The sequence below is a fragment of the Bubalus kerabau genome, chromosome 1, assembly GCF_029407905.1.
Source record: "Bubalus kerabau isolate K-KA32 ecotype Philippines breed swamp buffalo chromosome 1, PCC_UOA_SB_1v2, whole genome shotgun sequence".
Taxonomy (NCBI): Eukaryota; Metazoa; Chordata; class Mammalia; order Artiodactyla; family Bovidae; genus Bubalus; species Bubalus kerabau.
Window position 1 is genome coordinate 51,645,304 of NC_073624.1, and position 25,270 is coordinate 51,670,573.

The 25,270-nt window shown below is 41.9% G+C and overlaps 1 long non-coding RNA gene across 1 annotated transcript; it reads left to right on the plus strand.

The window, feature by feature from the left end:
• Positions 1-14,703: 14,703 nt before the first annotated feature.
• On the plus strand, positions 14,704-18,015 carry LOC129647857 (uncharacterized). The gene is made up of 2 exons (XR_008712546.1): positions 14,704-14,829; positions 17,598-18,015. It is a non-coding gene; the product is annotated as an uncharacterized LOC129647857 (long non-coding RNA).
• Positions 18,016-25,270: the final 7,255 nt, after the last annotated feature.

Here is a 25,270-nt window from a genome sequence, read left to right on the forward strand (position 1 = left end):
GTAGAGTTTGGAATTTCAAAAATATGATGTTAATGAAAAGAAGAAGGAAAAGAAAGAGAGAAAAAACGAACAAAGAAAAACAAACAAGGTCGTGAAAATTATAAAGAAACTACAGGTACAAAATTGATAACTAATACCAAAAAGCAAAAATTAAAAATCTAGAGTAGAGTTTGGAATTTCAAAAATATGATGTTAATGAAAAGAAGAAGGAAAAGAAAGAGAGAAAAAACGAACAAAGAAAAACAAACAAGGTCGTGAAAATTATAAAGAAACTACAGGTACAAAATTGATAACTAATACCAAAAAGCAAAAATTAAAAATCTAGAGTAGAGTTTGGAATTTCAAAAATACAATGTTAAAAAAAAGAAGAAGAAAAATAAAGAGAGAAAAGAAACAAACCAACAAAAACAATGTCGCAAAAATTATAAAGAAAATACAGGTACAAAATTGATATCAAATACCAAAAAGCATAAATTAAAAATCTTGAGTAGAGTTTGGAATTGCAGATATATGATGTTATATAAAAGAAGAAGAGAAAGAAACAGAGGGGAAAAAAAAGTCACAGAAATTACTTAAAAAAAAGGTACAAAATTGATAACATATACCAAAAGGCTAAAATTAAAAATCTAGAGTAGAGTTTGGAATTTCAAAAATACAATGTTAAAGAAAAGAGGAAAAAGAAAAAAAAAAAAAAAACACGGTCAAAAAATTATAAAATATATATATATGAAGTTTGCTGAAGAAGAAAAAAATAGGGTCTTTTTTTTTTTGCAAAGTAATAGGTTATAAAAGTGAAAATTAAAGGACAATAGAGGACTCAAAATTTTTTTTTAAAAAAATTAAAAAAAAAAAAGAAAGAAAGATTGATCGTAAAAATAGTAAAAATATATCTAGGTCTTTCTCTGGTTTTGTTGTGAGTATTGTGGGTTCAGTTCATTTTTGGCTAGTTCCTTGGTCCGACTTATATTTCTCAAGATCTATAGGCCCCTTCCTATGTAGTCCGTAGTAACCACAGGGTTTTAATCTATGGCCTGTAGCTTCCAAGGCGTTTCCCTCTGTTACAGCTTCTTCTGTTTGCTGGTCTCTTCAGTGTCTGGTTTCCGCCCTGACACAAAGGGGACGGTGGAGGACACTTTTTGTTTTTTTCATTTAGGCTCACTTGTTCAGTCGCGCTGTGGGGAGGGAGGGAGGGATGCTGCAAACAGATAACACTGGCGTGCGCTCGCAGTGCCTCAGCCACACTGGGTCTGCCCCCGCTCACAGCGCGTGTAGCCTCCCTGCCCACACTGCTCGGGCTCTAGGTTGTTCCGCCGGGAACAATCAGAGGCCGGCCCTGGGCTGAGCTCCCAGGTCCAAGCCGCTCAGGTTCAGGCACTCGGGTAGTCCTCAGAGGCGCAGACTCGGTTGGGCCTGCATTTTGTGCTCTTTCCAGGTCCGAGCAGCTCAGGTGATGAGGTGTTTGGCGGGCGCCAATGCTGCGACTTATCACCTCCCCGCCACTCGGTTATCTGGGTGTAAAACTGGCGCACCTTCTCAGGCAGATGTTGATCGTCCAGACCCCCAAGAAGTTTTAGTTAGCAAAGAAGCCTGCTTACAGTTTTATAGATAGTGTCTCTCTGGGGCTGCGATTGCCCTCTTCCGGCTCTGGCTGCCTGTCACCGGAGGGGGAAGGTCTGCAGCCGGCTATCTCTGTTCAGTCCTTTGTTCCGTGCGTGGGCCTGGCGGTGTCTTAGGTTAGGGCTGGCTTTTTGCGTGGTAGATATCCCACAGTCTGGTTTGCTAGCCCAAATTATTTCGCTCAGATAGCGCTCAGGACATTCGGGCCAGATTCTTACTCTAAGTGACGCAGCCCGCGCTGCGCCTCCCTGCCCAGCCCCCGCTTGCTAATGGCGTGTGCAGGCGTCTGCGCTGCTTCTCCGCTGGGGGAGTTACCATAGGGCTCGCAATCTGCGATTTTTAATTGTTTATTTATTTTTTTCTCCCTGTTGTGTTGCCCTCTGTGCTTCCAAAGCGCGGCACAGATTCGGCTGTGAGAAGGTTTCCTGGTGTTTGGAAACTTCTCTCTATTTAAGACTCCCTTCCCGGGATGCAACTCCATCCCTCCCTCTTTTGTCTCTTTTTTTGTCTTTTATATTTTTTCCTACCTCCTTTCAAAGAGTTGGGTTGCTTTTCTGGGTGCCTGATGTCCTCTGCCGGCATTCAGAAGTTGTTTTGTGGAATTTACTCGACGTTTAAATGCTCTTTTGATGAATTTGTGGGGGAGAAAGTGTTCTCCCCGTCCTACTCCTCCGCCATCTTGGCTCCTCCCAGCAGTACTTTGTCTTAAAGAAATCACACTTGTGTGTTATTTTTGCCTCCACAACTCAAGAGCTCAGACAATCTATGATTCGCACTGTCCTCCTCTAATTTCACATGTAGGCATGCACACAGTCACATACACACACACACTTGCACACCCATCTGCCACACATAGAGCTGGGTACATAGTTGAGGCCTTCCCCATGGAGGTGGAATTGGGCAGTGAATAGATTCTGGAGTCATCTGTTGGGCTCAAATCCCAACAAATGGGACTACAAATCCTCTGTAGTCCTATGAGGGTTGTGTGATCTTGGGCAAGTTTCTTTGCTTTGTTGAGCCTTAATTTCCCAGTTTAAAAATGGGAGATCTAATAGCCCCTTCTTCACAGAGCAGTTGTGAAAATGAGTGTGAATCATCTAACCCTAAGCAAATATTTCATACAAATTATTATTGTTGTTGTTGTTATTCTATTACCCTTCATTTTCTATGATTCTTCCCTCTTTCAGGCCATTGATTTTCTTATAATTCCTTAACTATATCGAGTTCTTTCCTGCCACTGGGCCTTTACATTTGCTGGGTTCTCCACCGAAATCATTTTTGGTCTACATTTTCATGAGAAAAGCTTCTCTGATTCAGGACTTTGCTCAAATGTCATCTCCTCAAGGAAACCGTAGCCAATTATTTTATCTAAAGCTCACATGTACACACACACACACACACACACACATACACACATTTCACTCTTCACCCTTTTACTCTCTGTGTAGCACTCATCAGTATCTTAAATTATTATATGTATTAATTGCTTATTGTCTGTCTCCCTTTCTAGAACATAAGCTCCAGAAAGACAAGGACTTTGTGTTCCTTGTTCAAGGCCTGAGAAAACATTCAATAAATCTCTGCTGAGTGAATGTTGAATGAACCACTGCCGGGGTCCAGCCCCGGCTGATCCAGGGTATTCGAAGCGGGGACGGCGTCGGCGAGGGTCAGGATACAATAGCTTCAATTAGATATTAATTAAAGATATAAAGAGTAATAGAATAAGGATAGCTCAGTAGGAAAATTCAGTGGAGAAAAGAGGCTGAGTAGCTTGGTTTACACGGGAGACCAATAAAACTTCAAGACAAGAAGTTTGCACCACTTACGTAGGCCGCAGGCGTCCTTCCGTTCTCCCGAAGGAGAGGAGACACTGAGGCCTCCCCAGTCGGATCTTAGAAGCCCAGGCATAATTAGTAAGCATGGCGGGTTCCGCACTCCAGATGGAGACTCAGCCAGAGTGAGAGAGAGAGCTTCATGGGGAGACCAGTATTTCGAGAAACTGATCCCAATTCTTTATTTTCCATGGTCTACTTTTATACACTGAGATGTTATGCAAAAGTCACGCGGGGTCAGCAGTCCTGACTTTTATCAAAGTCAGGTGCTTCATACAAATGTATACAGAGGTCTTAGGGGTGTCACATCATCTTCTGGCCAGGGGGCCTGCTGACAATTCATGACCCTCTCCTTGTGACAGCGGTCAGTCAACCAGGACACTTATTTCTCCAGGGGTGATTATTCTTAAAACAGATGCCACCCAAATAAAGTTACATTCTTATAGGGTGAGGGTGTAGTGGGTTTTAGTTAAGGAAAGAATTTACTTAGCCTAAGGTCTAACATGATTAATATCAAAGGTTAATACTTATTTCTTCTATATATTCATTAATGTGTGTAAGGGCAGGGGATATGGAGACTTAGCAACAAGCATTGGCTCAACAAATGAAAAACCCTTCACCAATACAATTTCTAATCAGCCCATTATACTTATGGTTTTCTAACTTTTCTAAGGAACCTGTTTTTAGAAGGTTTAAAGCATCTCGTTCCTCTCACGGTTGGGAGGCTGTGAGCAATCACATGTGGCCGGACAAGCCTGTCAGGCAGGCTAGAGAACCTTCAGAGGAGTTTGTAGGTTAAAACACTCTTGTCACGCCCAGGAGTTTTTATTAACTGGAGCTCTAGGTTAACTCCTTCTCCGAAAGAGGTGGTGGGGGACAGCCCCCCGTAAAGTCAGAGCTGTAGGTGAGAGCACAAAGTAGTAAAGTAGGCAGGCTCTGGTTATGGGGGTAGATGCTCGAGGATTTCCAGGGGGACTCCTGAGGCTCGATCCCGCCTTTGCGTATGTCGAGCCTCCTTCCTTATGACCTTTGCCATGGGCGGAGTGCCTCACGCCGGCCCCCAACAAACCACCATGACTGCTTATAAAAAGACCACCATAAACTGAGTGTTTACTTTGTGCAAGGCATCATGCAAATTACTTGATACGAATCGCTTCATTTAATCTTCACAAATAGCCTAAGAAATCAGTGTGAGGATGCCCATAGGAGGGGCAGAGCTGCTAAGTGACCTACTCAGGGTCACCGAGTAGGTAAGTGGAGGAGCTGGGCTTCAGGTCTACCATTCTGTAGGCAAAGTCTGCAGTCAGGTGAAAGACTTGTCCCGTCTCTCCTTGCCAGAACTCTCCCTCTCACATTCCAACACCACTGCTTTATCTGGCATGCAGGCAGGCTGCCTTCAGGTCCACCAGGGAACATCTTGGAAAACACCCAACTTAGCTCCTTGGGAAGGAGCTCCAGCTGGGCTGGGAGTCCCAGGCTCTTGAGGCCACCTGCTGGCTCACACCCTGCTTGCTGGCAGCACCACATGTTGGTAAAGATTCCACAGAGAAGCCACCAGGGACAGGGAGTTGCTGAGCCAAGGGTCTCAACAGGGTCCTCATCATTTACAGCCTACCTTCGCTGGCCCCCTACCTTCCAGTTGTACCAGAATATTTGGCATTTTCAGAAGGAGCCAAGTTACTTCTCTACCCCTTGCCTCAATATTCTGTACCCCATCCCTCACCCTCCACCTGGCATGCCCTTCTTGCCTTCTTGTCCTCAAACAAACTCCTGCTCCTCTTTTAAGATCCAACTCAAGAGTCACCCCTTCCATGAAGCTTTCTCTGAGCTACCCCATGCTGATTAGACTGTTCTTCCTCTGTCTTTCCTCTCTGTGCTGTAGAGCAGAGGGATTAAGCAAGTGGAGTTAGGCAAATTAGATTCATAAATTTGCTCCTCTGCTAGAAACCTGTGTTGGAGAAGGCAATGGCACCCCACTCCAGTATTCTTGCCTGGAAAATCCCATGGACAGAGGAGCCCGGTAGGCTGCAGTCCATGGAGTCGCTAAGAGTCGGACACGACTGAGTGACTTCATTTTCACTTTTCACTTTCATGCATTGGAGAAAGAAATGGCAACCCACTCCAGTGTTCTTGCCTGGAGAATCCCAGGGATGGGGGAACCTGGTGGGCTGCCGTCTATGGGGTCACACAGAGTCAGACATGACTGAAGCGACTTAGCAGCAGCAGCAGCAGCAACCTGTGTGACCTCAATCAGTTACTTAAATGTCCTAAGCTGTGGTTTTCCCATTTGTTAAATGGGGTTGATGATAACACTACTTCATGTATTAATGTGAAGCTTAAATGAGATAACCCATGTAAAGTGTCCAGCACATAGCTTGTGTATACTGAGCCTTCAATAAATATTAGCAATTATCCTTATTATAATTATTGTGTTTTGGCTTTACTTTTTTGGGCTGTGCTGAGTCTTGGTTGCTGCACTGGGGCTTTCTCTAGTTGTAGCGGGCAGGAGCTCCTGTTCCCTATGGTGCATGGACTTTCTCATTGCAGTGTCTTCTCTTGTTGCAGAGCACCAGCTCTAGAGCGCATGGGCTTCAGTAGTTGTGGCTCACAGGCTCTAAGCGCAGGCTCAGTAGTTGTGCATGAACACAGTTGCCCTGCGGCATGTGGAATCTTCCAGGACCAAGGATCAAACCTGTGTCCTCTGCATTGGGGGGGTAGATTCTTAACCACAGGACCACCAGGGAAGTCCCAGAAATTATTAACTGTCTTTCTTGGTGAACCCACCAGTCAGTACTGAAACCTGCATGTCTGTTTATCTCCCTCACCAGACTGTAATTCTGGCACATGCCTTGCACCCCTAGCCTTGCTCTATGCCTGGAACATATGATGTGCTCCATTTTTGAATGAATCTGGCCACTTTTCAGGAAGAATGCATTGAGGGAAGGGAGGAGAGTGCTGTCTTTAGGCTTTAGAAGCAATGCGATCATAACTGATTTTCCTGTCTCATTGTCTTGGTAGGGCCAAAGTTGTGACGAACAAGTTAGGATATGGTGGCAACTGAACTCTGCAGCCTCTGCCCACTCTCAGCCTGTAGCTTCAGTTCCCCTCCTCGCCATTACATTTACAACAGGAAACCTTTTTGGAGATGGTTGCTTCAGGCATCTCAAAAAACCCAGGGCCCAGAGAAAGTTTTTGGCCCCTTTTCGCCAGGGTCATGTGCCCAGATTATTTCCTGAGGATTTCCTGAGGATGTATGTAACCAGATCCTTTATCGCCCTGTGCTCAGGGACAGGAATAACAGTCACCTATAGCTTAATGCTCAGCGGTCAGGTTTCTACTCCATTTCCTGTGCATTTAATGGTCATGGCTTAACTGATGATGGTCATGGCTTAACTGATGACGGTCATGGCTTTGTTGATGAATGATTCCATGATTCAAAGTGCCATAGCATGGCGGGGGGAGTGGTCCCTGGGTTTACAAGGGGGACTCTTATTCCCTCTCCTCATCTCCCTTCCTGAAAAGGGGCCTGACTGCAATGGGGGCCCCTCCCTGGTACCATTCCTTGTTCTCTTTTTCCATTTCCCCTGCCTTTCCTTGTGTTTACTTTTACTTGAACAAAGGTTCTGCTCTGAGTCAAAGCACTTTCAAGAGAAATTATAATAAATGCCCTATGTTAATATAGTATATTAGTGCCATCCTTTTCTTTTTCAAAATTAATTTTTATTGGAATATAGTTGCTTTACAAAGTTGGGTTAGTTTCTGCTGTACAGAAAAATGAGCCAGCCATACAGAAATACAGACACAGATGCAGAGAACAAATGTATGGTTACCGAGGGGGAAAGGAGGGGAGGTGGGAGGAATTGGGAGATTGGGAGTGCCTTCCTTTCCTTTTAAAAAACAATCTCCTCATTACAAAAGTAATAAATGCTCATTATAGAAAATGCAGAAAATTCAGAAGCATTTAAAATAGAATATTTAAATCGCCCATAATCTCAGCATCCTGAGGAAACCGCAACAAGTATACTTGCATGTTTCCTTCCAGACTATTTAAGTATGCTTATATATACATTCGTACATAATTAGTGCCAGACTACATATTAAACAGAAGTGCATGTCATACACTTTATATATATTTAGATCCTGTGACTTTCCATGACACATTCCCATCATTTCTTTATTCCCGGGCCACCATCATAAAAAGGGAAAGCAGATGTTAACTGTCCTGGGATTCTGCATCCAGGAAAACTAAGATCCAAAAAAGTAAAGTCACTTTCTCAAGGTCATACAGATTTCTGGCACAGCTGAGATGGGAGCCTTGGTCTCTTGGGTCATGGCCAAGTTTTCTTTCCACTAGACTGAAAAAGAACTCTGCCCCAAGGGCACCGATGAGAAGAGTCTTAAGTACTGGTGCCAAGTTTGCAAAATCAGGAGTTCTTAGGTTGTTGACATTTTTACCCAAAATCCAAAGATAGAAAGTGCTGAAACCCTTTCATGAAACAAATTTGAAAATGTACTGTGGTCACTGAGGGAGGTGAGAGACCTCCATCACTGGCCTTGACTTTGGCATTCTCATCTCTTTTAGTCAAGGTTTTAAGTTGCAAATCAATGCATACTTACTCCTTTCATTGTACGGAGAAATTAAATTTATTCAAGGACATTAGCTACATCATAGAATCTCCAGAAAGTCTAAAGAACCAAGCTTAGTAGGCACATAGCTGAGACAACCAAACCTAGGGACGACTGTCAAATATATGAGAACGGTTAGACATAGACTCCAGCTAATCAGAATAGCAGAGCATGGTAAGTAACCTCTACAGCTGTTCTGGAACATATTTGCTCAATACCAGCCCTGTTCAAATCAAACTTTGGAAGCACTCCAGTAAGAGCTTTGTATTAGTCAGGTTTCTTCTATGATAATGCCACATAGCAAATTATTCTCCAACAGCAACAACATGCGTTTTATTTTATCTTCCTGGGTCAGTTGTGGTTTGGCTCATCTTGGCTGGGTTCAGCTGAGTTGGGGTTTTTGGGCCCAGATTTTGGGTCAAGATCAGGTCTATTTTAAGTATCTTCATTCTAGGATCCAGGCTGAAGGGAGAGTGGCTACATGAAGCATGATTTTCTCACAGTGAGGGTGAAAACTCCAGTGGGCTAATGGAAACTCACTATGCTTCTAAAACTCTCAGCCTAAGAATTAAGACAGTCTCCCTTCCAGCCATTTTCCATGGCTCAAAATAGTCATATAGCCAAGCTCAAGATGAATGGGTCTGAAATGTAGACTTTGTCTACACTCATGGGAGGCACTGCAAGTCACATGTCCAAAGGCATGGATTCTATTACAAAGAGGGAGTGAAGAGTAGAGACAATTTTCTTATCTACCATACTCCCACTGTGCCACCCTTAGGCACAGCCCCTTCAGTTTATACCACCAGCAGTGGGTACTAGATGCTACTCCTGGAAACTCCGTCCCTATAGCCTCTTGTAAATGGAGGCATTTACCAGAATCCTCGTCAGAATGGATTCTACCAGAAACTGCTTTTCTGCTTCACTAATTTCCGATTTACTATTTACAGCAGGCGTATCCCATGGACTATATCTTGGCTATCAAGGAGGCTGCAAAAACAAGTTTCTGGCTTCTATTGAAGATGGAGGTGGGGAAGTTGATTCTTTAAATAGAGGATTTCTCAAGCACTGGAAGGCTGTTCAAGGTATTGGTGGCCAAATGTCCACTACACCCACCTTCACAATAGAGCCCAGGGAGCTCAGAAGATGTGAAAATCCAGCACAGCCTTTAATCTAGCCATTCACCTGTGATTTACCTTACTTTCTCTATGTTCTCATCCCTCTGACTCTCCAGTTCTCTGCATTCATATTCTTATACACTAACATCTTCTCTGCCTCCTTAATTCTGATGATTATCACAGAGACTGTTGGATGTACCCAAAACCCATTCCTCATTTCTCCCCTCTGGGAAAGAACCCTTGAGCTTTTTGCTGGGCATGTGGACAACCACCTGAAGACTACATTCCCCAGCTTCCCTTGCCGTAAGATGTGGATCTGTGCCTAAGTTCTGGCCAAAACGTGGGAGCAACCAATATGTCCTTCAGTAGGTGAACAGATAAATAAACTGTGGTACATCCAGACAATGGAATATTTTTCAGTACTAAAAACAAATGAGCTATCCAGCCACAAAAAGATATGAAGGATATTTAAATGCACATTAACAACTATGTAAAAGCCAATTGGAGAAGGCTATATATGGTGTGATTTCAACTATATGCCATTCCAGAAAAGGCAAAATGTGGAAATGATAAAAAGATGAGTGCTTCTGGGAGGATGGTGATAGGTAGGCAGAGAACAGAGGATTTTTAGGCCAAGTAAAAAAATACTCTGTAGGATATTATGATGATGGATAATTATCATACATTTGTCCAAAGTCATAGAGTATACAACATCACTAGTAAACCCTAAGGTAAACTGTAGACTTTGGGTGTTATGATGTGTCAATGTAGGTTCATCTTTTGTTTAAAATATATATATATATATACACACACACACATATATATACCAATCTGATGAGTGATGTTGACATTGGGGAAGCTATGCATAGGGTTGGGGAGGGAGTCATATGGGAAATCTACCTTCCACTTGATTTTACTGTAAACCTAAACCTTCTCTTTTAAAAAAACTTTAGAAACAAGTAATAATATTGCCTTCAAGTATCTTATAATTTAGTGAGAAAGAAGGAAAACAGGAACAACCAACTAAACGACAACAGAATAAAAAAATATGAAAAACGAATGTAGGCTAAATGCTGGGAGTGAGAAGAGATTGTACCTAAATCCAACTGAAGCACAGTTACCAGATAAAAATAAAAGATACCCAGTTCAATTTTATTTTCAGATAAATAACAAATAAAATTTTAGTGTACGTATGTTCTATGAAATATTTGAGAAATACTTTAAACAAATTTAACTGGTATCCTATATTTTTATTTGCTAAATCTGGCTAGTTTAAACTTGGGAGGATGAAGAGAGACTTCAGAGAGAAACTGGCATTTGAATTGTGCCTTGAGGGATAATGAATGGGATTTCAATAGCTGGATTATTTAAGACTATTCCAGGCTGAGAAGACAGCAGTGACAAAGGATGAGAGATTGCAAATGTCCAGTACATGTTGGCACCTAAGCATGATACTTGATGATTCATCTAAGGTGGCTATCATGTGGGTGGACCTAGCTAAGACTGAACCTAGAGGAATGTGCAAACATATTGCAAAATTCAAAAACTAGGACCTGGAGTCCTTAGCACTGTGTCCATTTAACAGTATATGCTTTGAATTCTGAAAATACAATTAAATCAGAAAGTGCAGAATTTATTTAACAAAGAAGGAGGGTAGTGTTAGAGCAGTGGCATTCTATTCTCAGAAGAACAAAAATTGTTACTTATCCTTTCTTTGCAAGACATTGTGCATACAATTTGCACATTCTGCTAAGCTCACAAGGATCCTATTTTGCCCCTCACCTACAGGGGTGGGCCCAGGTAGCTGTGTGTTCTATGAGGCCCTCTGCTACCCTAACCAAAGTTGATTGGACAAACTATGAATATGTTGACTCATGTTGAGCCAATCAGAACCCATGCTCTGAGTGTTTGGGTCTGGGACTAGAAGATTCTAGTTCATTCTGAATCAGCCTTTTGAAAGGAGGAGACTTACAGTTATTAGCAATCACTGACTATTACAGCAAAGTCTTATTCCCACAGTGGCCTCTAGAACTCTGTTCACTGCATGTGATGGGACTGGAAGAAGTAGTGCCTGGAGACTCTACTCTTCTGAGTTGGATGGTTATAAGCTGGGAAAGCTCTCTGCCTCGTGCTAAAAACTGATATGGTGACATGTGCAAATAGGCTGATAGCTTCTTTCTGTTCTTCACTAATTAGCTATTGTCAGGGTCAGCCCAGGCCCTTAGCCAAGGTGCTGGCTGCAGCCCGCTCTCTGGATACATGCTGGCCACCCTCTTCTCCATATTTAGTCTCTGGAACAGCAGTAGGGATGTACCTGGTCCTTAGGAGTGATCTGTTCCGGCCTGCTCTAAGCTCTGAGGGCTGCTCTTTGCATTATGGATAAGACAGCAGAGTCTGTGAAAGGTCATCAGCACCATGAGCCAGCCTCAAATGCCTCCTTCAAGCAGAGGCTTGTACACCATGTCTGGCCTCATGATTCTCGTTTAGTGAGTTTGGGATTTAATGAGACTCATCTTGTGATTGAACTGACTTCGGACCTTTGAAATTACCACAGAAAAGGCTCCAACAGACTTATCAGGTGAGCTTTTCTGGATAAAGTGAAAATTAATTGGCTACAGTGTCTTGCAATCATGAATAATTGTCAGGAAAAAAAAAATGCTCAGGAATTAAAGCTGCAGAATGGTTTCTCTAAACTTACTACTTAGGTGTGGCCTTGAGCTTTGGTGTCAATGGGAACAGAGGATGCTTTGTAAAACAGGAAAAAACCATAAAGAAAGGACTCACTAGTTTCCTGGGGCAGGGTGCAGGGGTGTGTGATGAAGGGGATGGCGTGTCTTTCTTCTGCCCTCTCTAGCATCCTGTTGAAACTGGATCCTGTTTCAAAAGTCCTCATTAAAGACTCTCATTCCAGTATTGTTTACAGTAAAAACACTAGACTGGGGAGGATGTAACCAATCTTCAAATCAGTGAAGAGAAATGATTTTCATGCCTGGAGCCTAGGAAGGTGGAATTCACAAATACAGCAACCCTGTTACATAACTGGCTCAACCAGACTCACCAAAGTGACATAGACTCTCGTGAAGCCCCAAGTGATCAGCTCTCTCCAAATTTAGTCCCCACCTAACTAGCAAAATCTGAGAGTCCATTCATGATTAAAGTGATAAAATACCTTCTCAGTAATAACAATGATATCAGTTGTAGGGAAAAGCCCCAGTTCTCTGAAACAAAGTAATCTTTCATCAGTGTCCATGTTTAATGCCTTTCTGGGATGATGGGGATTTTTAATACTTTTTACTTCATCTATGAGATTAATCTGATGTTCCATTTTTCATACTGGGCTCTAGGGAACAATAGTAATTTTCCACTTTGTAAAGCTTTCTCTCACTTTTCATCCCACTCAAAGACAGCTGTTCTAAATTTTGGGTGTCTTTTGTGTAACAGGGGCATTCCTGGGACTATTATGGATGGCTTTTTAGAAAAAGATATTGTTGTTTGATTCTAGGTGCCATGGGGGAAACAATTACCATGTGGAGTTACAGTCTTTCTGAGGGCTGATACTCTGTTTTACAGACGTGACCACAAACCCTGTGCTTAATCAACCACCCATTACATGCCTTACATTAGACAGCAAAGTCTTCTAAATTATCAATAAATCACTAAAACAGAACAATGAAGGAAAGAACCACAGCATTTTATTCATTCATGAGTTCTTAGGAAGAAGGGCTTCATGAGAAAATGGCCTAGAAAAACTCCCTGAAGAGAAATAACCCCGTGGTATCAAGAGGCACCCCTCCTCAGCTTAGGAACAGGCTAGAAAGTATAAGAAGGGGTTTCTTAAAGCACAGTGAGTGAGGAGGTGGCTGTCTTACCTAATCGTGCACATCAAGAATGAGACTGAAAACAGATACTTCTGGGTTCATATACTGGCTCCACCACTTATTAAGTACGTAACTGGGGACAAGTGACTTAACCTCCCTCTGCCTCAGTTTCCTCACCTGTACAATGAGCATAATATAGTATTCACCTGATAGAGTGATTATACAGCTAAGTGAGATACTAATATTAACATTAGCAGTTAACTCAGGAAACACAAATCACTCTAGGTCTTTCAATCAGCAGGAATTTAATACAGGAAATTAAATGATTCAGGAGACAACAGAGCTCAGACATGAAATAGATGCCCATAAAGCAACTCAGAGGTTAGAAATAGTGGGGCACAGTTAGGGCCAAAGGGACAGTAGGAGGCTGTCCTGCAGGGACTGAAACCATAGCAGGATCTGAGCTGGAACCATGGAGGAGATACCACCAGATGCAAAGAGGAGGAGGAGAAATACTCTGGCCTCTCCTCAAATCCTATCTTCCAGTTTTCTACTAAGGCCTTTCATGACTGAATCCCCCTAGGAGATATAGGGTCAAAGAGCTGAGAAAATGTCATTCCCTGAAATACAGAACAGAGCAAAAGAAGGGCAGGGAGGAATCTGAGTGCAAACAGGCAATTAACTGGCAATGGCTGACATTATTGAGCTCTTACCATAAGCCAAGCGCTGGACTGAGTGCTTTTAATGGATTAATTCATTTAAACCTGTTAGCAACTCACAGAACCAGCATTTGAAGTGCCCGATCAATGTTAGACCTATTATTAAAGTAATTGAATATTACTGAAGCAACCCAAAGAGAATAATGGCATGTGGGTGCATCTATTAGATTGAAAATAAATTGCAAGGAGGAACCATGCCTTACTCATCTTTGTGTCCCCAACACATTGCAGGTGCCCTCCCTTAGGGATCACTCATTGTTAAGCTAAAGGACATAGGCAGCAATGAAAGTGTGAATCAATGAAGCAGATCTGCTGTGAGTAAAGGAGTGTATCCCACCTCTCTAGCAGTTTGAGTTTTGTGGTTGCTGTGTAATCTCATCACCTTCCATCAATATTTTGGCATTTTAGTTTTACAAATATAAACATTTCATAACCTATCCAGTAGTAATGAGCATCCTTCATACCTACAGTATGGGCCCTGATTCATGAAAATAGGAACATGGCTGCTTGTAGAAAAGACTGATTCTCTGAGGCAAGAAATATATGGATGAGCCTGGAATATTTTGTTGTGTCAGAAAACAAGAAATCTATCAAAGACAACTGTGCTATGTCTAAAGGACTCAGGATTCAACTTTAAGAGTCTCCCACTAGTCAAGGAGGGACAATTTCAGCAGCAATTAGAATAACTACAATCAATTAAAAAATATATATCAAATATGCTTACATCCATGAGTTCATAATGATACTAGGTAGGGTGAGGGTGACTCTCATTGGTCACCTTTAGAGAATGGCAGGGAATCAACTGTTATGGGCTGAATTGTGCCCCATAGGTTGAAATCTTAACACCCAGGATCTCAGAATATGACTGTATTTGGAGACATGCATTTAAGGAGGTGACTAAGGTAAAATAAGGTCTTTGGGGTGGATCCTAATCCAATATGACTGTGTCCTTATAAGAAGAGGAGATTGGGACACAGACACACACAGAGGGACAACCATGTGAAGAAGCAGCAAAAAGACAGCCACCTACAACCAAGGAGAGAGGCTCAGAAGAAACCAACCCTGATAACACCTTGATCTCAGACTTCCAGCCTCCAGAACTGTGAGAAAATTAACTTCTGTTTTTTAAGTTACCCAGTCTGTGGCAATTGTTGTGGCCCTAGTAAATTAATACATCAACTTATCACTTTGAAATTTGCTAAGTAAAGGGAAAGAATCAAGCATTTATCCTGCCTTTCCTACATACCTCAGGATAATCAAACATCTGAGGAAAAGTTTCTCTTTATGGATATAGTCCATCTAATGAATCAAAGTTTGTTAGCCACCCAGTCATGTCTGACTCTTTGTGACCCTATGGACTGTAGCCTGCCAGGCTCCTCTCTCCATGGAATTCCCCAGATAAGAATACTGGAGTGGGTAGCCATTCCCTTCTCCAGAGGATCTTCCCAATCCAGGGATTGAACCCGTGTCTTCCTGCATTGCAGGCCGATTCTTTACCATCTGAGCTACCAGGGAAGCCCTAAGAAATCAAGAAGGGGTGAAAAAGAATTAAAGAGCTGTTTTGCAAAGCCCTGTAGGAAGCAGCGGTTCCAGGCAATGGCCACCAACAGTAGCTGCCATCACAAGAAGACAGCGCTGACACCAGGGCTCCTAATCAAAGCGTACAATGTCGTCTGCAAGTTACTGTTTGCCAAAGTTCAAACCTGAACCAGACACACTCCCTCCATCTAACTACTACTTCACAGAAAATACATGGGACAGAGGAACATGTTGAACAGTAGAGGGATGCAATTAGTAAAATTCAGGATATGGGAAGTTCCATAGGGCAAGTGACCTGTTTTCTTTTTTAAAAAATGCAAAAACTAAAAAAGGTGGGGAGAAATCTATAAATTTAAAAGAGGTTTAAGATATACATCAAGGAAACTCCGCTTTAAAAAAACATTATGAGATAAGCAGGGAAACTTGAACATGGGGTAATTTAATATTAAGAAATACTTTGATACTTAACATTAAATAAGATTTTAGGTGTCATAAAGGTTTTATGCTTACATTTTGTAAAAATGTTTATCTTTTAGAGATACATTCTGAAATATTTACAAGGAAAATGATATGCTGTCTGGGATTTCCTTAAAAATAATTTAATGTGGGAGGCAGAGGAAGCAGGTAATAGATGACATTCATCCATCCATGGGTTGTATGTCTTAAAGTTGGATGATGGGTACATTGAGGTTCACTACAATATTCTCTCTACTTTTCTGAATGCTTTACGTTTGCAGTTATAAAGTGTTTTTTAAAAAGAAAATGTTTGAATGTTGTAGGCTATCAGAGCAAACATGCTCACTCTTACAAGTAATTCAACAAATGTAAAGAAAGATACTTTTTGGCCTATTGAATTAGCAACAATCTTATTTTAGTAGTAATTTCTAAGGTTAGGTGAAACATTTGCATGTATTGCAGCAGCAATATAAACTGGTAGGTATTAGGTTGGTGGCTCTAGTGGTAAAGAACCCACCTGTCAATTCAGGAGATGTAAGAGCTGCTGCTGCTGCTGCTAAGTCGCTTCAGTCGTGTCCGACTCTGTGCGACCCCATAGACAGCAGCTCACCAGGCTCCCCCATCCCTGGGATTCTCCAGGCAAGAACACTGGAGTGGGTTGCCATTTCCTTCTCTAATGCATGAAAGTGAAAAGTGAAAGTGAAGTCGCTCAGTCCGACTCTTAGCAACCCCATGGACTGCAGCCTACCAGGTTCCTCCGTCCATGGGATTTTCCAGGCAAGAGTACTGGAGTGGGTTGCCATTGCCTTCTCTGAGACGTAAGAGACTCAGCTTCAATTCCTGGGTCAGGAAGATTCTCTGGAGGAGAGCCTGGCAACCTACTTAATCTTGCCTGAAGAATCCCATGGACAGAGGATCCTGGCAGTCTACAGCCCATAGGGTCTCAAAAAGTCAGACATAACTGAAATGACTTAGCATGCATCCATATACCAGTTGGCCAAAAAGTTCATTTGGAAAACCTGAACAGATGTTTTAGCCAATTCAATAAAACACTTTTGGAAAGCAATTTGGTAGTATGTGGTTAGAATATTAAAAGAAACATTTTTATCCCTTCTATCCTACTTAGAAGAGGGAAATGTATTCTTATATTCATATTCTTTAAATCAATGATTTTATAGAACAGTTCCATATCCCCAATTGTTGAGATAAAGAAGGAAAAGCTTTATAATTAACAAATAAGTTCATTACATGATTATTTATGTGCTTAGTTGCTCAGTCATGTCTGACTCTTTGTGACCCCATGGACTGTAGCTGCCAGGCTCCTCTGTCCATGGGGACTTTCCAGGCAAGAATACTCAGTGGATTGCCATGCCTTCCTCCAGGGGATCTTCCCAACCCAGGGATCGAACCCCAGTCTCCTTCATTGCCGGTGGATTCTTTACCATCTGAGCCACCAAGGAAGCCCCATGATTATTTATAGTAATGAAAAAACACCTAGAAACCAAATACCCAGGTCCAGAACCAGGTAAAATTAATTATAGCAAATATCATTGGCAATTAAAATGTTTGAAAAGGTCTATAGTTTGAGGGAAAGCTTATGTTATAAATTTGTTAAATATAGGAAATATTTTATAATTATAACTTATAGTCATAAGGGGAAGGAGAAGGGGAAAGAGAGAGAATGGATGGATAGACAGATAGATGATGGATGGATAGATTGTTATTTTTTCTCACAATTTGACATTAACCCTCCTTCCTTGGTGGAGTTTTGTAACTACCTCTACCAGTAAAAGTGACAGAAATGCTGTCAGTTATTGCCTTCCAAAGCTAACCCATTAAAGAATCCTGTCTGGTTCTCTCTCTTGAGACAAATAGCTTTGGGAATCTGAGCTGCCATTGAGATGTCCACCTTGTCCCTGAAGCCCATGTTGAAAAGACTGTGTGGCCAGACCACAAACAGAGATGAAAAATGACTGAGGAATCCCAGGTACTTGAGTCTTCAAGTCCAGGCACCAGACTCAAGAATATAGAAGCCACCAAGAGGAGTCTTACCCCAGCCTGAGCTCAACTGCAACCACATGCATGACCCCAGCCAGAAGTCCCAGCTGAGGTGCTCCTGAATTCCTGACCCACAGATAATACATGATTATTGCCATTTTAGGCCACCGAGTTTTGGTGTGATTTCTTATGCAGCAATAAATTACTGTGTATGTATACAAAATGTGTAATTATGTAAAAGTAATAGCAAAAAATATATTTAAATAAACAAGATACCCCAAAGTATTAACAATGACCATCTCCAGTGGAATTATGTCTGTTTCCTTCCTTCCCATTCCTTCTGAATTTATCAAATGATCATATATTTCCTTGAAAAACTGAAAAACAAGATTGTATGTTGAAAAGCATTTAACTGTGACTTTTTTTTTGGCATCCAAGCTCCCTTAGTCACATTCAAGGGTGCCCATTAAGCTTTCCTGAGGATCATTTGCTGCTGCACGAAGCCTCGAGGGGTACTAGAGACATTCTCATCCAGTCCAGCCTCCCAACTGCTCTAAATCTCCTGTTTGCATGCCCATGAGACTGTTGCTGCCCAGCTTCTCTGTGAGTAAAAGGTCTCCATGACAGGGAACTTCACCCATCCAGAGCCAGTGCTTCCCATCTTCAATCTCAGATAACACAAAATCTTCCCTTCTAATGAACTGAAGAGTTCTCCCCAGAGCTTCTACTCACTGATACTGTTCATGAAACCAATATTCATGAAGTCTTTGTTGAAGGCCTACAATGTGCCATGCATTGTTCTAAGTCCTGGGATACAACGGAGAACAAGAGAGAGAAAGTCTTATTTCCAAGGAGCTTAGATTCTCGTGGGAGAGAAACACAGTTTACATTAAAAACAAACAAACAAACAAACAAAAAAAAACAGATAGTACTAAGAAATATGAAGAAAGTAAGGCAAGGCAAGGGGATTGAAAGCGAGGAGAGTACAATTTTTAAGAAGGTGGTCAGGGCAGGCCACCCTGGGGAGGTGACCCTGTAGGCCTGACAGAAGTGAGAGAGGGAGCCTTATGAATATCTGAGGGAAGAACATTCCTGATGGAGCAGCATCAAGGGCAAGTTCTGAAGCAGAAGCCTGCTCAGCTCATCTGAGTGACAGCAGGAAGGCCAGGATGACTGGACAATGGTGAATTCCGGAGAGAAAGGCAGGAGAAAGAGGGCAGGGGAGATCGTGGGCGCAGAGCAAGACGACCTTGAGGGCTGTGCTGAGGACTTTAGATTTCAGCTAAGAGTCATGGGAAACTGCCAGAGATTTTTGAGCTGAGGACTGACAGGCACTGATTGATATTTTCAAAGCATCACCCCAGCTGCTGTGTGAGAACAGAAAGGTGAAGAAGAGGGAGGAGGGGAGACCAGTGAGGAGGTTGCTCTAAGTGTCCAGGTAGCAAATGGGTTATAAGTAGTTGGACTCCAGATATATTTTATTTATTCATTTCTTCAAATGTTTACTCACTCACTCATTCCTTTAATTGCATCGGGTCTTAGTTATGGCACACGGGATCTTTGTTGCCGTATGCAAGTTTTTTAGTTGAGGCATGTGGGATCTGGGAATGCCCTGGTGACTCAGCAGTAAAGAATCCACCTGCAGTGCAGGAGATGTGAGTTCGATTGCTGGTTCAGGAAGAGCCCCTGGAAGAGGAAATGGCAAACCACTCCAGTATTCTTGCCTGAAGAATCCCTTGGGTAGAGGAGCCTGGGGGGCTATACTCCATAGGGTTCAAAGAGTTGGACACAACTGAAGCGACTGAGCACTCATGCAAACGTGAGGGTAAGAGGAGAGTCTGAGATAATTCCAAGTTTCCTTCACACAAGCAACTTCACATCAACAAATATTCATGCAGGATGGTGGGGATACCCTATGAATAAAACATGGCTGGCTTACGTACTCCCTAGAAAGAGAGAGACGCATTCCCAGATCATTTTAATATATTATTGCCTAATATATTAAAGACCCAGTTAAAAAGTTTAGGATTTTTCTTTTGAAAATTAAAAACCAATAAGAATAAAGAATAAATGTCATGCTAAATATTAAACTGAATATACTTGGGATCCCAGAAAACAGGCAGAAAAGACTTTCTAAGGGAGAAATAGCTATAGGAGAGTTGGATTTGTAAGCTTGGCAGATGAAGATCTTTCCAAGGGGTGGAACTAGCCTGGCTGAGGCCTGAGGACAACACCAAGCACTGGATATGACCTGAAGTGAGTGTGAAAGGTAGGGCATTGAAGGAAATGAGGGTGGACGCACACACAGAGCCTAAGCCAAGAAGAGTCTTGCCATTCTAAGGAGCTGAGGTTTTATCCTGAGGACAATGAGGGGCTGTGGGTGAGTATTAAACCAAGAAGATCTGTAGTGATGTGTGGACCTCAGAAAGACCATCCTGGCAAACAAAGTGTGAAGAAAGGAGCTGCAATCACACTGGAGATCAGTGTGGAAGTTGTAATAGTAGTTCAGGTAAAAAATGCTAAGAGACTCAAGTAACACAGTAGATAGAAGCAAAGAAACTGAGTGTGTGTGTGTGTGTGTGTGTCACTCAGTTGTGTATGACTCTTTGCAACCCCATGGACTGTAGTCCACCAGGTTTCTCTGTCCATGGAATTCTCCAGGCAAAAATACTGAAGTGGGTTGCCATTTCCATCTCCAGGATATCTTCCTGACCCAGGAATTGAACCTGGGTCTCCTGCATTGCAGGCAAAGGAGGATGCGTTTTAAAGAAAAAGAAGGTAGGATGGACCTTGAGGGCACTGCACTAAGGCAGACAGAAAGACAAGCATTGTAAGATATCACATACATAACCAATTTTTAAATCCTAATTTATAGATACAGAGAACAGATTGGCTGTTGCCAGAAGCAGGGAGGCAAGTGAGCAAAAATGGGTAAATGGGGTCAAAAGATACAAACTTCCAATTTTAAGCCAAGCAAGTCCTAGGGATATGATATCATATATAGCATGGTGACTGTAGTTAACGAAATTTGACATTTAAAAGTCACTAAGAGAGTAAATCTGAAAAGTTCTCATCATGAAAAAAAAATTGTAACTATATGTAGTGATGTTAACTAAACTTGTGGTAATCATTTTGCAATATCTACATATATCAACTCCTTATGATATACACCTAAAACTAATAAATGTTGAATGTCAATTATATCTCAATTTTAAAAATTAAAAAAGAAGAAACAAAAGGTAAAATGGGCAGGTCTTGAGGGCTGATGGAATGTTGGGGTGATTGAGTGTAGTCCAGGATGGTTCAAGTTCCTGAGGCGAGTGACTGAGGTGGAAAATCAGGGGAAAGTCTGTGATCGTAAATGGACATACTGAGTATGAGTTGCCTGAGGGATACTTAGGGGGCTGGTCCTACAGGCAGTTAGATATGGAAGTCTGAAGCTCAGGGGCAAGGTCAAGGATCTGCCCTTGACATTCTCAATCAGTTCAGTTCAGTTCAGCCACTCAGTCATGTCCAACTCTTTGCAACCCATGGACTGCAGCACACCAGAATTCCCTGTCCATCACCAACTCCTGGAGCCTACTCAAACTCATGTCCATCAAGTCAGTGATGCCATCTAACCATCTCATCCTCTGTCGTCCCATTCTCCTCCCTCCTTCAATCTTTCCCAGCATCAGGGTCTTTTCAAATGAGTCCATTCTTCAAATCAGGTGGCCAAAGTATTGGACTTTCAGCTTCAGCATCAGTCCTTCCGATGAATATTCAGGTCTGATTTCCATTAGGTGGGACTGGTTGGATCTCCCTGCAGTCCAAGGGACTCTTAAGAGTCTTCTTCATCACCACAGTTCAAAACCATCAATTCTTTGGTGCTCAGCTTTCTTTATAGTCCAACTCTCACATCTATACATGACTACTGGAAAAACCATACCTTTGACTAGACAGACCTTTGTTGGCAAAGTAATGTCTCTGCTTTTTAATATGCTGTCTAAGTTTGTCATAGCTTTTCTTCCAAGGAGCAAGTGTCTTTCAATTTCATGGCTGCAGTCACCATCTGCAGTGATGTTGGAGCCCCCCAAAATAAAGTTTCTCACTATTTCCACTGTTTCCCCATCTATTGCCATGAAGTGATGGGACAAGATGCCATGATCTTTGTTTTCTGAATGTTGGGTTTTAAGCCAATTTTTTCACTCTGCTCTTTCACTTTCAACAAGAGGCTCTTTAGTTCTTCTTCACTTTCTGCCATAAGGGTGGTGTCAACCGCATATTTGAGAGTGTTGATATTTCTTCCGGCAATCTTGATTCCAGCTTGTGCTTCATCCAGCCCAGTGTTTCTCATGATGTACTCTGCATACAAGTTAAATAAGCAGGGTGACAATATACAGCCTTGACATACTCCTTTCCCGATTTGGAACCAGTCTGTTGTTCCGTGTCCAGTTCTAACTGTTGCTTCTTGATCTGCATACAGATTTCTCAGGAGGCAGGTCAGGTGGTCTGGTATTCCCATCTCTCTAAGAATTTTCCACAGTTTATTGTGATCCACACAGTCAAAGGCTTTGGCATAGTCAATAAAGCAGAAGTAGATGTTTGTCTGGAACTCTCTTGCTTTTTCAATGATCCAATAGATGTTGGCAATTTGATCTCTGGCTCCTCTGCCTTTTCTAAATCCAGCTTGAACATGGAAGTTCACGATTCACATACTGTTGAAGCCTGGCTTGGAGAATTTGAGCATTACTTTTCTAGTGTGTGAGATGAGTGCAATTGTGTGGTAGTTTGAGCATTCTTTGGCATTGCCTTTCTTTGGGATTGGAATGAAAACTGACTTTTTCCAGTCCTGTGGCCACTGCTGCATTTTCCAAATGTGCTGGCCTATTGAGTGCAGCGCTTTCATAGCATCATCTTTTAGGATTTGAAATAGCTCAACTGGAATTCCATCCTCTCCACTAGCTTTGTTTGTGGTGATGCTTCCTAAGGCCCACTTGACTTCACATTCCAGGATGTCTGGCTCTAGGCGAGTGATCACACCATCATGATTATCTGGGTCATGAAGATCTTTTTTTGTATAGTTCTTCTGTGTATTCTTGCCACCTCTATTTAATATCTTCTGCTTCTGTTAGGTCCATACCATTTCTGTTCTTTATTTTATCCATCTTTGTATGAAAAGTTTCCTTGGTATCTCTAATTTTCTTGAAGAGATCTCTAGTCTTTCTGATTCTATTGTTTTCCTATATTTCTTTGCATTGATCACTGAGGAAGGCTTTCTTATGTCTCCTTGCTATTCTTTGGAATTCTGCATTCAAATGGGTATATCTTTCCTTTTCTCCTTTGCCTTTCATTTCTCTTCTTTTCACAACTATTTGTAAGGCTTCCTCAGACAACCATTTTGCCTTTTTGCATTTCTTTTTCTTGGAGATGGTCTTGATCCCTACCTCCTGTACAATGTCATGAACCTCCATCCATAGTTCTTCAGGCACTCTGTCTATCAGATCTAATCCCTTGAATCTATTTCTCACTTCCACTGTATAATCATAAGGGATTTTATTAGGCCACACCTGAATGGTCTAGTGGTTTTCCCTACTTTCTTCAATTTAAGTCTGAATTTGGCAATAAGGAGTTCATGATCTGAGCCACAGTCCGCTCCTGGTCTTGTTTCTGCTGACTGTATAGAGCTTCTCCATTTTTGGCTGCAAGGAATATGATCAATATGATTTTGGTATTGACCATCTGGTGATGTCTATGTACAGAGTCTTCTCTTGTGTTGTTGGAAGAGGATGTTTGCTATGACCAGTGTGTTCTCTTGGGAAAACTCTATTAGCCTTTGCCCTGTTTCATTCTGTACTCCAAGGCCAAATTTGCCTGTTACTCCAGGTGTTTCTTGACTTCCTACTTTTGCAGTCCAGTCCCCTATAATAAAAAGGACATCTTTTTTGAGTGTTAGTTCTAGAAGGTCTTGTAGGTCTTCATAGAACTGTTCAACTTCAACTTCTTCAGCATTACTGGTCAGGGAACAGACGTGGATTACTGTGATATTGAATGGTTTGCCTTGGAAATGAACAGAGATCATTCTGTCATTTTTGAGCTTGCATCCAAGTACTGCATTTCAGACTCTTTTGTTGACTATGATGGCTACTCCATTTCTTCTAAGGGATTCTTGCCCACAGTAGTAGATATAATGGTCATCTGAGTTAAATTCACCCATTTCGGTTCATTTTAGTTCGCTGATTCCTAAAATGTTGATGTTTACTCTTGCCATCTCCTGTTTGACCACTTCCAATTTGCCTTGATTCATGGACCTAACATTCCAGGTTCCTATGCAATATTGCTCTTTACAGCATTGGACTTTACTTCCATCACCAGTCACATCCACAACCAGGTCTTGTTGTTGCTTTGGCTCCATCTCTTCATTCTTTCTGGAGTTATTTCTCCACTGATCTCCAGTAGCATATTGGGCACCTACTGACCTGGGGAGTTCATCTTTCAGTGTCCTATCTTTTTGCCTTTTCATACTGTTCATGTTCAAAATCTCAGACTCATCCCAGATCTACTGAATCAAAGTCTGCATTTTAACAGGATCTGCCCCCTCCCATGCCATGATTTGAAGACATGCGTGTGCTAAGTCGCTTCAGTCATGTCCAACCCTTAGCGACCCTATGGACTGTAGCCTGCCAGGACCTTCTGTCCATGGGATCCTTCAGCTAAGAATACTAGAGTGTGTTGCCATGCCCTTCTCCAGAGGATCTTCTCAACTCAGGACTGAACCTGCATCTCTTATATCTCCTGCATTGGCAAGCAGTTTCTTTACCACTAGCACCACCTCCCACAGGGCTGATTTAAATTACAGGTTGGCAACAAGGAGCTACTGTCTAGCACAAGGAATACTCAATGTTAGGTGGCAGCCTGGATGGGAGGGGAGTTGGGGAAGAATGGATACATGTATGTGTATGGCTGAGTCCCTTTGCTGTCCACCTGAAACTATCACAACACTGTTAAACAGCTATACTCCAATACAACATAAAAAGTAAAAAAAAAAAAATCCTAGGGAAAAATAATCTGAATTGAATTGGGAAGATGGAGTACCAAATAAAGAATGACTCGAAGGACAAAAATAAAATAAAATAAATAATAAATTACAGGTTGCTTCAGTCCATGCCTATTTTAAAGTAAATTATCTAGAGATGAGCCTACCACTGATTACAGTCTGGCCAGCCCAAGTCAATTGGACTAGTTCATTCTAGATGCCAAGTTTTACACTTGCTACCTTTGGGTACCATAGAGTTGAAAGCATCTAAAGACTATCTAGAATTGAGCTAGGGAGTCAACCGCCTGTATTTGATTCCTCTTTCTACATTGCAGCAGCTGAATGGCTTTGCACAAATCATTTAACCTCTCTGTGCCTGTTTCCTCATCTGTGAAAAGGAGATAGTACCTAATTCATAGAGTTATTTTGAAATTTATTGATACATGACTTAAAGTACTGGAATAGGACTTGGGACTATAAAGAATTCAATAAATGTGATAATCAGTAAAATCTTCATTTAATGCACCTCACAAAA